The sequence below is a fragment of the Macrobrachium rosenbergii genome, chromosome 16 (assembly GCF_040412425.1).
Source record: "Macrobrachium rosenbergii isolate ZJJX-2024 chromosome 16, ASM4041242v1, whole genome shotgun sequence".
NCBI classification, from domain to species: domain Eukaryota; kingdom Metazoa; phylum Arthropoda; class Malacostraca; order Decapoda; family Palaemonidae; genus Macrobrachium; species Macrobrachium rosenbergii.
In genome coordinates, this window is record NC_089756.1 from 21572887 (window position 1) to 21581225 (window position 8339).

An 8339-nucleotide genomic window follows, 5' to 3' on the forward strand; every position below is an offset into this window, starting at 1 on the left:
ATATATATATATATGTATATAATATATATATATATATATATATATATATATATATATATATATATATATATATATATATATATATATATATATATATATATTTATATATATATATATATATATATATTAATATATATATATATATATATATATATATATATTATAAATTATATTATATATATATATATATATATATATATATATATATATATATATATACAGTATATGTTTACAACTGAATCACAAAGATATGGAACGTGATGAATGTATAAATAAAGGCAAATGCAGCGAAGGGAAAGTGAAGCAACGGAATGGTTGCTAGGCCTTTAGCTGTTTTGCCTACTGGTATTGATGTCAATGATTTACTCTCTAATTTGAATAATCAGGTACCATCCATTAATTTATTTTAGAACTAGGAAAAGACAATAGAATTAGAAAACGACAATTGCCTCCCTTTCTTAGACGTTTTAATACTTAGAGAACCATTTCAGTGCAAACTCAGTATTTATAGGAAACCAACCAACAACTTAAACCCATTTCTATTCAGGCCACCACCTTAATATCAAAATATCCATTTTTTTTCTCCTATGTTTTTACGAGCATTGTGCATTGTCAGTCCCCAGTATTTGGATCAAGAAATCGAATACATAAGGAAAATATATGCTATAATAAAGCCCACAAAAAGTTTTATAGTGAAAGTAACATGGAGAAAGAAACTACTAGGAACATCCTTAACCTGCCTTATTTTAGTGGTTTTGAACCATAAAATCATTGTTAAAATCTTTTAATGTCAACCTCGTTTTTTCCTATAATAACACACAAAAAGGATTATTAATAAAAAAAATAGCCCTGTGGAAAGCAACAACATAATATATAAAATTCCATGCTTGGACTGCTCTTCTTTTTATATGCTGTAGGTCAAGTAAAGATTTATAAGTGAGAATTAAACAACAAGAGTATTCTGGCAAAACAGGGCAAACTGGGAATTTATTATTCAATCATTCAAGTGAAAACTCACACAGGATCAAGTAGACTGACAGTTCAGTAATTGTCAGATTGAAAGATTTCTCTTCACGAACTCTTTTAGAATCTGCTATTATACCGCTTACTTCCAGCTATAATTTCAACCTTAGCCCTGGCATGTATTATTTGGACCTCTGTATTAATGAAATGTTCAAGAATGACCTTAAAGATAAAATCACTGACTTAATTACTAATTAGCTACATTGTAATTTTGCAAAAATTGTTGTTGTTCACCAACAGGAGGATATATAAGCGTTGTACTTTTATAAACATAATCAGCTTATTCATTCCAAGGTCATTTTTGGTGGTCATTCTCTTCCCCTGTATAATCCTTTAATTGATTCCTCCCTGCTTCCGAGCCAGTTGGGCCTATTCTTTTGCAAAACCTCTCAAAGATTTACCTTTGTTTTGGAAGGTCCACTAATTCTTCAAATGTGTTGGATTCCAGGTGCATCTGTTCCTTTATAATCTCCGACCTCAGGGATATCTGTACGTCATCTGCCAATTATACAACCTCTCTTGTAAACTTTCTTTAAATTTTTCCATCAGTCTGCTAGTAAAGGACCGTTTGTCGAAAAGCCTAGCAACCATTCCACTGTTTCACTTTCACGTCGTGGCATTTGATATATGTATATTACTAACAGGACCTCATTGGTTCTGTTAGTAATTGTACTAATGCACAGAACAATTGAGTATGTGATAAAGTAAATATATACACACACATTTATATATGCATATATATATATATATATATATATATATATATATATATATATATATATATATATATATATATATATATATATATATATATATATATATATATATATATATCATAAAGAAAGGAAGACAGTTTAATGCTGTGCTTTCCGGAAATAGAGAGAGAGAGAGAGAGAGAGAGAGAGAGAGAGAGAGAGAGAGAGAGAGAGAGCCAGAGAGAGAGAGAGACTGCATGTCTTCCAGGGGTACTTATGGCATGATAACCCCCTAGGGGCAACGGGAAAATGGATAAAAAAGCAGCTGCTCTGGACCGTCACGCCTCGCTGGTCGCGGAATGCAACTAACAACTAAATTTAGTCTCTTAAAACACACAGTTCTGCCAAAGACAGGGTTGGTGATGGAAGGTCTGGAGCACAGATTAAAGTTAATTTTATATTCCCTATGCGTGCGCATGCGTGTGTGTGTTTTGTCTGTATTTTCTTTAAAACTCCCGTTTACTTCAAGCTTGAGATTTCTGGGACCTGACACAGAGGTCTGAGGAACACCCCTTCCCCCCTTCCTCGGAAATCCTGCACTAGGCCTAAAACAAAGCTTGAAGCTAAAGCACCTTGGAATTGCCCGTGATTCGGTGTTGCTGCCATTATCGAGGATCCGAGTAACTACGGGGCTGAGGTGATTCATTGCCATGACATTCATTTCTCAAAGGGAATAAATCAAGTTCATCTCTTATCTGAGGGATGATGTATTTGTCCTGTTCCTTGTTGGTTCATTCCCTTGGGATTACCGCAGTCTCCCTGCAGGAATTTTCCTATATTGCCATAAGTTTGCAACAAAAAAGCATTCTCTTTGGTCTAATTGCAATAAAATCAATCTCTTAGTATGCCTTACCCTTCTGTAGTATTTAATAAATAAGCAATATTGGCTTAGTTGCAATAAAATCAATCACTTTTCCTTGTGTAGCATTTAATTAATATATGGGCAATTATGATCTGGTTGCAAAAAATCATTCTCATAGTATGGTCTTTTCCTAATGTAGTATTTAATTAATATATGAGAAATATTGGTAGAGTTGCAAAAAAGTCAATCTCTTAGTAGCCTTATTCTTCTGTAGTATTTAATTAGATATATAAGCGGTATTGATCTAGTTGCAATAAATCAATCTCTTCATATGCCTTTTCCTACAGCAGGATTATAATTAACATAGAAATGATATTGGTCTAGTTGCAATAAAATCAATCTCTTAGTATGCCTTATCGTTCTGTAGTATTTAATTAAATATATAAGCAATTGGTCTAGTTGCAATAAAATCAATCTCTTAATATGCCTTTTCCTACAGCAGGATTATAATTAACATAGAAATGATATTGGTCTAGTTGCAATAAAGTCAGTCTTAGTATGCCTTATCCTTCTGTAGTATTTAATTAAATATATAAGCAACATTGATCTAGTTGCAATAAAATCAATCTCTTAGTATGGCCTTTTCCTACGGCAGTATTATAATTAACATATAAATGATATTGGTCTAGTTGTAATCAAATCAGTCTCAGCATGGCCTTTTCGTTCTGTAGCATTTAATTAATGTATAAGCCACATTGGTCTAGGTTTGGTTCGACCTCAGGATTCCAACCCTGAAAAATGAAAATCATAAAATTTCCTACAGTTTCTCAGTCAGGACGTGAGTGAACTTTCAAGCCTCACTAAAACTGTAGGCTGACGTAATCAGAGGCCCGCATCCCAGGAGCAACAGGTCCCTTGCTTTTCCCGCTGCTGCCGGGGGACCTGCCTAGTCATGTCCTGCTGGTGTATCCTGGAGGGATCACACCTGGGGTTACTGGCAATCTGGCTTTTCCGGGTTTCGGGCACCAACCCCCTACACAGTGTTATTTATTTTTTTTTTCCGAAGTATTTGTCTTTATTATTTTTTCTGAATTGTCACTTTCAAGAGAAGTATTTGATTTGAATTCTGACATGATTGCAAAGTATTATTTTTTAAAGTATTGTTCTTTATTGTCTTTTTTGAATTGTCACTTTCAATAAAAGTATTATATTATAATTCTGATATGATTATATAGAATTATATTTTTACAGTATTCTTTATAATTTTTTCTGAATTGTCTCTTTCAGTAAAAGTATTTTATTTTAATTTTCATATGATTACAAAGAATTTTTTTAATATTCTTTATTATCTTTTTCTGTATTGTCACTTTCAAGAAATTATTTTATTTTAATTTTGATATGATTATAAAAGAATTATTTTTTAAAGTATTGCTCTTTATTATTTTTTGTGAATTGTCACTGCAAGAAATTATTTTATTTTAATTCTGCTATGATTACAAAGTATTAATTTAAAAAAATTATCATTCTTTATTATCTCTTTCTGAATTGTCACTTTCTAGAAATGTATTTTATTGTAATTCCGATATGATTACAAAAATAAATCCTTTAAAAATGCATGTTATAGGACTGAGGAAACACGACCGGGCACCGCACAGTAGCTCCCCAGATGTGGTCAAGTGAAGCGCTGCCAGACGCACCATTCATGTCTAACCTTAACCTTAAATAAAGTAAAAACTACTGAGGCTAGAGGGCTGCAATTTGGTATGTTTGATGATTGGATAGTTGATGATCAACATACCAATTTGCAGCCCTCTAGCCTCAGAAGTTTTTAAGATCTGAGGGCAGACAGTAAAAGTGCGAACGGACAGACAAAACTATCTCAGTAGTTTTCTTTTATAGAAAACTACAAAGATAGTTTAACTAGTCTATAGAAGAATATTATAGATATATGAATACAGCGGTAAAAACACATCTCACAAACATTTTTCACAATATTGTGTGATGTTTCTCTGGCGCGGTGTTATTTCCCTCAGGAGTGAGAGCTGAATTTAAGATATTCACAAAAGGCAGCACAACTCGAATCAGAATTGCATTTCACCTTCACTACCGACCATAATGTCGTCACGAAAACCTTTGAAATATTCTTGAAAGGAATATTTTTATTATGAATGTGAGAGAAAATCATTGAACGTTTTTCTTTTTCATTTCTGAATTTTTCGTTCTCAGTCTTGCCTCTTTGTATCTTTCAAGAAAATTTTAACTTTCTGACTTTTTATCGGAAAGTTTATTGTCATCCAACTCCAAAGCTGGTTTTTATCTTTTAAATAATATTCATGATGTGCTGTTTTGAAGAAGGATCCATTTAAAATTGTTCACCTCAATCATTGTGTACTTTATTTGTAAAAAAAAAAAAAAAAATAGCCACTCTTCAGCAAATGGAAGGTCATGAAACTGCTCAAGAAGGCTTGGAAATTTTTTGTTTTTGTGAAAAAAGTATTTTTGCAACTTGTTGATATTTAGCTTTGAAACCAGCCACTTTGTTTTAACTAAGTCACAGTAAATTATAATATAAAGTACAACATCATTTTCACTGTTCTTTCAGTTGCTTTACTCCAACATTATGGATGGCAGAAAAGAACATTTATTCGCTGATATTTACTTTCGCTATGCATCTCTAGGTTGACATTCAGATGCAGTTTATATTCCATATGGCTATTCATTTTATGAGCGGCGCAATTATTTCATATTAATTTCTTTCCTGAATCTATTTGCCTTTCGTACCTGACATTATTTCTGACTCCCTTTGATGATCCGTCAAAGGTTCATCCCCATTTCTCGCTACAGTGTGGTTCGGATTCCACAATAAGCTTAAGGTCCCGTTGCTAGGTAACCAGCTAGTTCTTAGCCACGTCAAATAAATCTGATCCTTTGGGCCAGCCCTAGGAGAGCTGTTAATCAGCTCAGTGGTCTGGTTAAACTAAGGTATACTTAACTTTGTCACACTGGGGTAGTGCCGTCAGTGTACCTCACGAGGTGCACTATAGGCATTGCTTAAGGTTCTTTTCAGCGTCCCTTCGGCCCTAAGCTGCAACCTCTTTCATTCCTATAACTGCATCCACTCTTATGGTCTTTCTTCCAACTTACTGTACATTGTATTGTTTCATAGTGTAACTGAGAGGTTTTCTCCCTGTTACACCTTATAGACCTTTCTACTCGCAATTTCCCTTTCAGTTCTAAATAACCTCATAGGTTCCAGCGCTTGACCTTTGGCCTAAATTCTCTTCTGTTCTGCTATAGGTTCATTTTTGTTGCCAGCGCACAATAACAATAATTCAGAAGCATTTCATTAGAATTGCGTTTCTTTATAGCCAGAAAGCACGCATTTGTTTGTTTCTCCACCTAATTTTCAACTTCCAACATACATCTGGGGATAAATGTTGGGGTAATTCCTTAGAGAGGTGGGGGCACATTTCGCTAATGAGGACATTATGATAACAGATCAGTGTCGACCTTTGAAACTAAAAAAAAAAAAAAAAACCTTGGAGAACAAATATATTCTTTCATTTTCGGAGAGCGTCATGCTCCATCGTCAGTGTGGCGTGGAGATATATTTGTTCTCCATTTTATTTTTAAATGAGGACATTGATACGTTCCCAGAGGGTTGAGATTTTCTGGGGACAGAGGGACATTTTTAAGCAGGGACGGTAGTAAGTCGCCCGAAAGGTCGTAATTATTCAGGGACAGATTCTTACATCCCCTGTAGGTCGAGGTTTCTTGGGAACAGGGACATTTGTAGTTTTCCTTAAAAGAAAACTAATGTGCCGGCTTTGTCTGTTCGTCCGCACTTTTTTCTGTCCGCACTTTTTTCTGTCCGCACTTTTTCTGTCCGCCCTCAGATCTTAAACACTACTGAGGCTAGAGAGCTGCAAATTGGTATGTTGATCATCCATCCTCCAATCATCAAATATACCAAATTGCAACCCTCTAACCTCCGTAGTTAATATTTCTTCTAAAATTAAAGTCAGCCATAATCGTGCTTCTGGCAACGACATAGGATAGGCCACCACCTGGCCGTGGTTAAAGTTTCATGGGCCGCGGCTCATACAGCATTATACAGAGATCACAGAAAGATAGATCTGTTTTCGGTGGCCTTGATTATAGTACAGAAAACTCGATTGCGCCGAAGAAACTTCTGGGCATTTTTTGCTTGTTCTACGAAGATCGTGATGATTCAGGGACAGAGAGTCAGGAAGGACTGCCCCACCCCTCCCCCCCACTTGCCCCCTCCTTCAAATTGGGACACCCAGTCACCCAAGGTACAACTGCAAATTATCGAACACGTCATATCACACCTAATCAGTCAGAAGCACCGGCAATGATAACACGCTGCAGTCACGGAATTTCTGCTGTTACAGCAGCTCATTGCAAATAGTTTCGGGAAAATGCAGAAAACAGGGAATGCAATGCAGCATCCTGGCAGTGATCGATATGACTTTGCAGATTGTCGAAACTGATATCTCATGAGGAAACAGGGATTCATCAAGTAATATCTCGGGAAATTGCTTGTTTGGTGCTGGGGAGATGACTAATTTACACTGCCCTGAATGTGCCACTTCGTTCTTATTTGATGAAGACTCAGTTCTCTCTCTCTCTCTCTCTCTCTGATGAAGACTCAGTTCTCTCTCTCTCTCTCTCTCTCTCTCTCTCTCTCTCTCTCTCTCTCTCTCTCTCTCTCTCTCTCTCTCTCGCATTAAGCTATATATTGTCAAGATTGATAAAGTCAAGGACTATACTGAAACCAATGAATTAAAATAGAATTGTCTTTCATTACACGGACCAGATTTCCTTGTGCGCATGTGCAGATAATAAAACATGGGTCTAAAAGATAGAAGGAAAAAGAGAAAGAAATAAAGAAAAAAGTAGTTAAGGAATGAATGGTAGGACGAATGTACAATCGGGGAATACATTGAAGGCAAGACGGTGTATGTTAATGGTAGGTTGGTTATTTGATGCTTACAGGAAAACAGTTTCGATATAACCGTAGGCCTGTGCAAAAATGAAAGACGTACGAGAGTTACAAGTGACTGTTAAGAGTAGAATGTTAGCAATAGTTATTGCAATTTTACATATGTCAGAGGGGTTATGCGTCGAGTAATAGTGTAGGCTGTAGACTACAATACTACTAGAAGCATCGTAGGCTTGCTTACAGAAATAATCAGGTGTAAAAGTCTTGATGGCATGTCCAAAAAAAGATTTCGTAGTTTAGTTCAAGGGAGAGTTTTTCCCTAATGTCCTACTTTCATATTTCATGTCTTCGAAATATCTTATAATAAATTACATAGACATTTGCTTGTTTTTGCCAAAGGTTGCCTGAGATTAGCCGGCCTTACGCCAGCTCAGTCCCTTGCCCAAAGGTGGCTACATAAATATGGGAATATGGTTAGTTATTAAAGTGATTGCGAGTTGTGCCAACTTCGACTGGTAGCGTAGGGGGACCGTCGGCGACTTGAACTTCGTGAGCGTCCGCAGTTCAAGCCCCGCACATGGCTTCATAAGTTTCATTGGCAACGCGACCTGGGGAGGCAAAATAGGTCTATCTGCTTTGTCATCAGCCGCCAGTGACTGGACTTCCACGGTCCTAATTTGGGTGGAGAGCATCACGGACACTGATCATATTGTGCTCAGTTCGGTCTCTAGGACGTGTGCGACAGTTCAGTGACCTGTGGAACCTTCTTGCCTCTCGCCGCCAGTGTTTTGTG